At 43.4% G+C, this 10,178-nt stretch overlaps 1 protein-coding gene across 2 annotated transcripts in view; it reads right to left on the minus strand.

The window, feature by feature from the left end:
* The window catches only part of LOC109471636 (zinc finger protein 888-like), a 53,442-nt gene that overhangs the window by 7,612 nt on the left and 35,652 nt on the right, over positions 1-10,178 (minus strand). The window contains exon 2 of one of the 2 annotated variants that reach the window (XM_019770974.1): positions 8,490-8,689. The gene's annotated coding sequence lies outside the window, so the exon portion shown is untranslated. Of the gene's footprint in view, positions 1-7,874; positions 8,026-8,489; positions 8,690-10,178 lie in introns of those variants that run through there. The other variant, XM_019770975.1, reaches the window with a different exon arrangement.

Here is a 10,178-nt window from a genome sequence, read left to right on the forward strand (position 1 = left end):
AAGCAAAGACCTCAGCAATGGTCCTTTAATCGCCTTAAGCTGCAAGGAGAATTTTTTTCCGACGCCGCAGCCCTGGCCAGGAGCGAGCCTAATCAGCGGCATTGTTTCCCACTTGTTGCGGTGAGGATGGCCGCTCACGCCGCCTGGTCTGTCCTGTCCTGTCGGGCCGGCGAGACGGTCTCGCCCTGGGGACACACACTTTTGTGCTGTATGGGAAAAATTCTTACAGACGACCGAAAACTAGCCCTGGATTCAAATGCAGATTCATATACTTCCGACCCAGTCTTTCACTCGGACGATACTGCTTACTTGACGAGAATGCCGAACTAAAGACACGCATACGTCGTAAGATCGTCCCACGATCGAAAAATAAATGCATTATTGCGGTAGTCGTACAGTTGTCCTACAAAATTAAGCCGTCTTGTAACCGACAAAATGTTGTGTTAGAGTTTTGTCAGCGATTCTGTCACAGCCTACTTGAAAATTCTACAGCACAAAAATCGTACGACGACCTACGATGAATATGACTTTGTCGTACGATTTGAATTCAACAGTGACTGTTATTGTATCAGTTCACAAGATAGACGCATATTTGAAAAGATGAGAAGACCATAAGCTCCTAGGGCACTTTTGCCTATCATTAAGTTCAGTCAAGTTTTCAAGATTTTAAACCTCCTTGGTTATAACGAAAAAGAACAAGGCAACCAAATTAGGTGACGAATATATAGAGACACTTTCATACAGATTTCAACAGGTGTGTGAAGATACAATGTCACAAAAAATCGGCCAAATAGAGAAATAGCATGCCCGTGGAGTTTGTCTGCTGGAGAGAACAGTTTGCGGCAAAATGTACTCTCTAGCGGACCAACTCCCTCGGCATGTTGTCTCTCTATTTGACCGATTTCTACTCAGCCGCCGAAGCCTGGTAGAGGCTAATTGTCACTCATAAACACCTAAATGATGTTAAAATAATGAAAATTCATTCTCTAATGTCAAAAAGTACATGGGAATGCAAAGTTCTTTCTTCACAACCACTTGTTAAGAGCCGACGTTTCGATGCCGTCTGTCATCTTCATCAGGGTAATTGTAACTACATGGTGTTACTGCTAACAATGCGTTCCCAAACGTAAAATAACTGCATAAATATTGTTGTGAAGGAATGATATGACGTTCCCACGGTTGAGAAATAATCCCCCGTCCCTCCAAGTTTAATGAGTTAATATCGCCCTGTGTCGATGAAGGTCTTGTCGCCAGTAAAACAAAGGTGACGAGACGGGAGACCTCCGGGACTTGTTAGTGATTCTGCACGGTATTGTTCCGTACAACAGGCGGCAGTGGGGAGGGCTGGTACGGGCTACGTCATGTGTACTGTCCGTGTGTACTGTCCGTGACCCTGGTGATTGTTTTCATGTAGCCTACAGGCTACAGAAGCGGTGGTAAAGAATAGAAATTGGCCGAATAAACAGATAGTAACATGCCAGAGGAGATGGTCCGCTAAAGGAGTACATTTCGCCGCTTAAACCAACTCCCCTGGCATGTTATCTGTCTATTTGGCCAAATCTCTACTCTTTTCATCCTCCTCTGAAGCCTGGTAGAGGCTATGTCTGGTGGACAGTGGCTAGCCGACAGAGGGAAAAACTCTATCCGACTGACGGAAGTAAGATAGAAGCCCTCTTTATCATACACAGTGTCTACACCTGTATATGAAGTAACGGACAATTTGATTCTCTTCAAAACTCTAAAACATAAACTATGTGTGACCCACAAGGCACTGATTTTAGCAAGGAGCTTTCGTCTTTTTTTTAGACTTTGATCGAATTATACGTAAGCACTGTCCATAAAACACACGGCAACTTTAAGATTTCAAATCCGCTGTAAGCCTTGCTGAAGGAAAGCCGTCATTGGCTAGATGAAAAGTTCTGTGCGCCCCTGTTTCAACTCTCAAGGTTAGCAGCAGTCCCGCCCATGCGCCCCCTGTCGGTGCAGTTCCACCTCTAAAGTAAACTGTCGCCAGTGACACAAAAGGTAACCAGACTTCCCCACCCACGGGACGTCCCGAACAATGGCCCCCTGCCGACGGGAAGCGGTAGTGCATTGTGTAGTCCCGCCCACGGGATATGTTTGTTATTGTTTCACCACAAGAAGGATCTAGCGGCCAAGAAATCACATTGGACATGGTGGTTCATCAAGTGTAGGTGTTGAATAGAGCACGCTACAAGAGTCCGGAAGTTTAGTCGCACGTAATCTCCAAGCAGATGTTTTGGTGGCTGCAAGACAGTAGCAAATTGGCAAGACGGTATAATTCCATTGGCAGGGCAGTGTCTATTTGGCGGTACAAAAAAAGGTACCAGTACAAAAAAGAAAGCCTGATAAAATGCCTAAAAGTATATCAGACCTCTGCTTGAAAACGCTTTTGAACTAAATAAGCGAACCAAAATCAAAGTTGAGCAGAATTTTAGTTACAAAGTACATTATACATGTGCCAGCCTAGCCTGGAATTTCCACCTTATAGTACGCTTTCCTGCAGACTTTTCGGCTGAGAGAGCACACTACACTCTACTCTAGCTTCAGAAGCAGCTGAAAAAAGTAGAAAGTTGCCAAATAGACAGATACGTGCCAGGGGAGTTGGTCCGCTAGAGTTGGTCCGCTAAACAAGGACTGATAGAACGTCCTTGCGCTAAAGGAGTACAGTTTGCCGCTCCCGCTATACTAAACTAAAGCTGCAAGCTACATGTAGGCTGTCATACATGCTACTCCAACCTACTCTCCAAGCAGAGGTTTGGGTTTTGGGGGTATTTTTAGCGTGTTAACGTTTTTAGGTTTTTTTATCGGGGTTTCTCTTTTGCACTTAATTTTTTTCCACCAAAATTCAGCGCAAAAGAGAAGCCCCGATAAAAAAGCTTAAAAAAGGATCTGCTTGGAGAGTAACTCCAACCCGGGGGTGACCGGAAGAGACCGTGACTGTTGCCAATCTCAGCCTGCGAATACAGGTTTTCTGAGTTCTTGAAGACATCAGAAAGGTTTCCCCAAACACAGTCATGATCAGAAGGGCGCTTGGACATGTTTTTGACATTGGAACAGTAACGTTGATAAAGCTCAAAAGCCCGGCGTCCAGGCCACTCAAAAGCAGAGTGCTCGGATTTGGAAGAGGCACGCTGTTGTCAGTGTCTTGGCCTGCAACCACAGACTTCCTGACTACTTCAAAAGAACTCTGAAGGCTTCTTGAGACACCTTCATCTGCGGAAACACTCGGACAGAGACCTGGACATGTTTGTGACCTTGGCACAGTGACGTTGATGGTTATCTCTGTCTTCCCATGAGAACTTGGCCCTCCTTCTCCTCTCAGCACGTTACACTTCTACATCTGCCCTGTCGCCAACACAACAAAGCTGGCCAGACGCCCCCACCCTGGGGATTCTACAGAAACAAAGCCCTTCCCTACCCCAGGGGAGTTACTGTGGGTATTTCTGAACAATATAACCCCGCCCTGTCCAGCCTACACGGCCATTTTTACGGACAAAGGCCACGGTGTCGGTGATAAAGAGATTTCTGATGACGCGAGTTCTAATCTCTTTAAACGGGTCATGTTTGGGAGTATGTAGATCTCAACATGTATTACTGCATCATGTTTATTTATGTACATGTATTTCCTTTTCAGTATGTGATGCAGCAATTTTATTTGTATACTTATGCCCGAAGTTAAGGCTAATTGCAAGGTAACACACAGGAAATAAAGAGTAAAAATGTCTATCTATAAAAATGACTATCAAATAATCTTGGATTTCTTCTTTAGGCCACAGCAAGTAATTTTTATGGACGACATCAGCGCGTGCATTGATTTTCGCCTGATTTTGGGGAAAAAAAAAAGAAATTTTGTTGCCTTCTGACAGTGGTCACCATGCCAAAAATAGGCAAAGATGTCCGTTGCCATGCCGGAAGGTGGATGGCAGATAACTATGAAGAGAGGAGACAAGACATTTCTGATTTAATGTTTTGTTTCTTACTTTGATGCGGTGATATGTGATGTTCCCACTGAATCAAAACTATCTGTACAATGATTGAGTCAAAATTCTAAATTCGGCCTGCCTTGTTTTTTTTTTTGCCCGCTGGCATTAGATTTGGAGTCTGCTGAGGATGTCATCCATAGAATTTACTTGCTGTGGCCTTATACATTACTGAGAAGTTTGGCGTCTATATTTTTGGGCTTCTCTAGACGGCAAAATACTAGGGGAAATATTCACCCTATTTGGCATATTGCTATATTTTCAACGGAAGGATGCCAGCTACATGTACTTCTATGGTTTGTAGCTAAGTCTACTAGGTTTCAGAAGAGGCGGGAAGAGTAGAAATCGGTCAAATAGAGAGAGAATATGCTTAGGGCAGCAAACTGTATGTACTCCTTGTATACTAGTAATACATAAATAGTGGACCAACTCCCCTGGCATGTTATCTGTTGATTTGGCCAATTTCTACTCTTTCCAGTCGCTTCTGAAGCCTGGAAGAGGCTAACTGAGCAGAGACTGGTGACACTAGTTTCCTATATGTACGAGTTTTCCGAAATACCTAAAGAACGCAAAAAGAAAGAGAAACATGCCTTGTAGATAGAGTCTACCTACTCCTGTGACAAGGGAACTCTGTGAAATCTGACATTTCTCCCATTTCTGCTAATAGATTTGTAAGTACCGTGATCGCCGCCCCCTATTTGTGTGCATAGTTTGACATTCAATCTCAGTTTCTTTGCTGCCTTTGTTTAATCGAATGTGGTTCCTGTTCCAGGCTCGCTCCGGGGCGACCAAATGGCTCCAAATTACAGACCCGGGCTCCGACCACGGCCTACTAAAGAGTAAACTTCGCCAAATCATGGATTTGGAAGGGTAGATTAATGGGCGCGGGTTCGAACCCCGACATTACGGGCAGTTACCGTGCGCCGAGTGAGTGACCGTCGGGGACGGGTGGCAGGTACGGGGAGGGCGTGCCTGACTCCCCCGCTGGGCTAGTAGAGAACTTGTATGGGTCTCCCTGGATGGAAATGTTTGACATTTTGTCTGTCGGTGCCAACCCCCGCCAAGAGCACACAATAGCCGGTCTTTTCCGTAACCCCCGATCCGTGTCCAATCCACGAAAAACTAGTTTTTACAGAGAGTCTGGCCAGGAGTCGCACTAGGGGGGACTCTGAGAGGTCGTGGACGAGACTTGAGCGTCGTGACCCGAAAATAACGAATTAAATACGGCCCTGAATATGCCGACAAAGCGCACCTTATTTGGGCATGAAGTATGAAGACGTTTCGACCTGACAGGCCATCACGGTGAACGAGAGCGCATGCGCGAACTTATCTGCAAAGTCATACCGTTACCATGGTGATGTACTATTGATGGCAGACGTTTGAAAATCCACGATTTTGTGTCATTTACGTAAATTAAAGTTGAAAGAAAAATATCTTACTAACCACAAAACTCTGAGTGTATAGAATTCACCATATGTACACAAGGGTTATTCACAGTGTAGACTCTTCTACACAGACACAGACACAATGGTAAAATACGGTCTTCTTCTTGTATTCGTCACAAAAATGACAAAAATGTGACACACTATTCAAATATTCTTCTTGCTTGTTGGTTTGTTTGAGCCTTTGCTTGTCCATACTATGAATACTAGTACTCAACTCGGCCTGCTGGCCGCTTTTCATTCGAATGCATGAAGGAAGAAGTCAGGGTCAGACAATGTACTAAGTATGACAAGATACAGGTTAGTGAATACGTTAACATATAGGCGCACAATAGAACATCCACAGACATATATCCTTACACATGCATGGTATTACAAAAACACCGAGAAATTCCCAGCAAATAACGTGGTTATACAATTAGTGAAATCCTCTTTTTCTCTGCAACTTCAATTTTTCTGTCACTAACGGAAATGTCGATTGTCTATTTGCGTTACTTGTATGACACATAAATTACTGTTCACTTTTTTTTCCACTTCTTCAACTGATTTCAATACATTAGATCCTATAGAAAAATTGAATTACATTCTCAGGGGAGATACCAATACAGTACTCAAATAGGAAAATACATTAAAGAATGTTTCAATCTTAGAGACTACATGTTAGAGAATTGTTAAACCTTTATTGTTATCTCTTATATATATTCTGTACGTCGTTTGCCACATAAATATACTCTGTACGTAGGATGAAGTCTTCCACACATGCATTTAGCTTTGTTAGATCTTTAGTTGTAGAAGACCATACAAAAGTCCCTGTACTTTTTGTTGTGTCAATAAAGAATATACTCGTAAAACCAAACCAGCTGGAAGAGTGTTATTATCTCATGTACATGACGTCTTCACTACCAGACTCACAGTTCACCTTCACTACGACCTCGGAGATAAACACAGTCATTATATAGGATGATATTGTGGGGTCTGTAGGTGTGGACCAGGTGGCCATTTCCTCTACAGACAAGAAGGTTTACAAAAAAATTCCCTTTCCATGACATATTGGTCGTTCAGTTCGTGTCAGAAAAACTTGAAAACATCTTAAATGTTAGTACATACTAGAAGGTAGATGTACAATTTTCTTACGAATTTTACGCTGCCCTTATGGCACAGCATTTGGCCAGGGGAGTGAGTCACTGTAAGGGTAACATTTTCCCTTATAATTGCGAGGAAAAAATGAACTTTCTGGTGTGGCAAATATTCTCCGTGTAGCCAGCGTAGTTAGTCTGGCAACAAAATGTTAACATATGAACCACGCAGTTATCACTGTTGTCACTACATATACATACACCCACACGAAAAACGTAAACCACAACCGTTCGACACCCTTCCACGGGGATCTGTGTTCTAAAGAACATACTAGTAGTATAGTTTCCAATCTGTGTCCGTCTGTGGCTACAACTTAGGGCCCGGTCACATATACGCCGTACGATTGTCGCAAACTGTGGGCACATTCTTGGGATAGTCGTGCACAGTTTGTCAGCTGTCTGGTTACGGAAAATACTGTCTTTGATCCTTGTCGGTGGTTGATTCTTTCATACCAAGGACATTCTACAAGATAGAACGTCCTGTGGTCATAGCTATAGCCTGCTTGAAAATCAACATAGTTCGATGACCTACAACGAAAGTGCTCGCCCCCCAAACAGCGAGTAAAATATTCCCGTTAGATCCGTACCCACAAATATAAGTTATCCAAAATCATAACACCAGACAAGTTCGTCCTTGAAAAAGGTAAATTCCCCCCACCCCCAGAAAAAAAATACAATAACCACCAGGAAACTTAAGAATGCATAGATAAATTCTTCGAACGGTTGGACTGTCGCAATCTCGGACTGTCCCCAGCGAGGCCATGAAATTTTAAGACCAGACAAGGTCGTCCTTGAAACATAAACCGTACACAAACAAAACAACTACAAAATACAGGTAGAACCATTACTCAATGTGGTACCAATCTGATTAATGTACATAAGAATTACCTTTCGTTACTGTTGGACAGTCGCAATACAGAGAGACTAACGCTGGCGAGGCAAGAAATTCTAACACCGGACAAGTTCGTCCTTGAAAAAGGTCAATCGTGCACACACAGAAAACAACCTACGAAATAAAGCTATTACATTATGATTATGTGGTATAAAGTATTGTTAGGTAGCCTATGAATGTACACGTAAGTTATATTTCTTAACGGTTTGACTGTCGCAATGAACCAGACATGGTCGCCCTTGAAAAAGGAAAACCGTACACACACAACAAAGCCTGGTAGCCCTTCGCAATCGAAGATGACTGTTAGTGTCCGCACAACAAAAATTACACTAGATAAGACCATTACACAATGTGCTTACGATAACCAGTTGTGATAAGTGTACAGAAGAATTACTAGTACCTTTCTGAACGGTTGGACTTTCGGGATAGACAGCCAGGCTACCGGCCCGTCACAGATAGAAGACACGCGCTGTTCGGAACACGGTGTACGTGTCTGTAGCGCTACAGTACAGCTGTGTGTCTCTACTCCTCCCAACACACCCTCTCGTGACAACCTCACAATCCTTTCTATCCTACAGTTGAGACTAATTACCCAGAGATGAGCCGTGTCTATTGACGGGACAGGTACAGTCAGACCAGGTGGTACACCGGCGTCCCGTCAGCGGAACGTCCTGAGTCCGTAATCACACGTCAACCCGGCACAACTTGACCCCAACAACCCCCAAACATCTAGTTATGACAAGGGCAAAATCCCCTCCACAGTCACTCACAGTGTGAACAATCTCGTACAATTGTATCACAGTGTACAGTCGGACAAATTACGGATTAGGCATGTGGCAGAGATGGCATTAAGAGATTTGTTCTTCATATTTATTGGAATTCCGAAAGGAAAAACAGGAGACTTGGTAACAATAACGCAAAATGCATTCCTGTCGCACGCTTGAAAATATACTAAACATGTGTTCGCTGACTTGTTTATTTGTCGCAGATACAGCATGTGTAAATAGATGCATACCTGTTCTGTGATGTACCACCAGTAGTCGTTCTTAAGGTGATGTGAAGACGCCTGTATCTTCTTCCTCTTGTGTCGTCCTTTCTTGGATCTTGTGAACTTGAGGAGAAACTGGGGTGACCTTTCTCACGTGTAGTATTATGAGACAAAGGTTGTGTTTTCCCTGCTGAAGTCTGGAGTGGTCTACTGGCTTCCGAGTTAGTCTGAAACACAGAACAATAGACAACCGTGGACTTCCCAAACAAGACGAAAAACAAACTATCATGTATATGGCTTGATTGTGTACATTTTCCTTTCACGACAATAGCTATTCACATATTGAATAGTATTACCCGATAATTGCTTTTCAAGCATGTGATAATTGTTTGCCGACACCCGGGGAGGTTTTGACAAAGCCTATAACTCTCTATTGATAGCTGGTCTTTTCATGTCGTTTCCCAACTATGTGTGAAAAGTTTATAGTCTTGTTAAACCTAATCGTTTGTCCATTAGGCGTGTTTCAACTTGTTCCACTCCACCCCCGTTCTTTTACACTATAAGCAAACAAACTTCGTGGCGAGGTGAGCGGGAATTGTGAGAGACCTGAGAGTTGACAATGCTCTTTCACACGCATCAAATCTCCCGGTAAGCTTCTACAAGAAGCGAACAAATTACTTAAACACCTCCCAAAGCTACCTACAACAAAGACAGAGATATCTACCACATCCCGTATTTATTAGTCCTCAATTTTGTCTCTTGACGGTGGTGTTAAATCAAGTTTTTGTGTACGTTAGTAGCTCCGGGGAAAATCCAGGTCGCTATTCTACTACTCCTTTGTGCAGGTTTTCCTTTTTTGAGCCGACGTAGGAGTGATTTAATAGCATTCACGTGGAACCAGTTTAAAGGTAAGACCTTTACATTCAGCGTTGTCAGTGTCTAAGCTTGTATATTGTGAGTGTTTCCTCATTGTATCGTCCACGGTCCACCGGAAAGTGCCACAGCAGTTAAAATGGCTACTCTCCCAAACGATTTCTTGTACATGTTTTACCCGGAAAAACTTTACTCTTTGTGGCTATTTTTCTAAGAGGATTTCTTAAAATTACAGGCGAAACGGAATCTCTTCTTTTCTTGCCTCAGGCACACTTTGAATTCCCCAGGACCGCGTTGTTTACACATGGAGTAATTGTCCGTACAGGTGCACCCCCCTCTAGTAACCATTGCGGGTTTTGTCCCTGCTCACCTGTGAGCATCAGCCGTATAAAGTTTCACCCGGCCCGCTTGTCATGTTTGTTTCTCACCTGCACTACACCCACACAAACAGTCTGTGATCTTCGAATCATAAGAAACGAAAAGGCGCACAGGGCGCATCGCGTAATCAAAGGGAAATTGTAGAGAAGGATCTTCCATTCATAGTCTTATTGTCCACAGGTATTGAGGATTCTTCCCCGCTGAGGTGTTAAGAAATGAAGTCGCAGCTGCACACCTGGGTTTAAGACGTTGAATGGCACCCCTGTGGATTGTTATTCCAGGCGGCACATAATTGCACAAGGTACCGATTCACGCCGCGCTATTCAACCTAGCCAGAATCTTTACTCTAAATCCTGGCCAAACAAAATTGTGGTGATTGTCTTGCTCGCGAAAATTGTTGCCTAGGATTTGGGGGTTTACTTTTACACGTTTCGTATCGAATGCAGCTGTAAGACAAGCTTAAGT

This window comes from Branchiostoma belcheri, unplaced genomic scaffold (assembly GCF_001625305.1).
Source record: "Branchiostoma belcheri isolate BF01 breed outbred unplaced genomic scaffold, Haploidv18h27 scaffold250, whole genome shotgun sequence".
In the NCBI taxonomy this organism is placed as follows: Eukaryota; Metazoa; Chordata; class Leptocardii; order Amphioxiformes; family Branchiostomatidae; genus Branchiostoma; species Branchiostoma belcheri.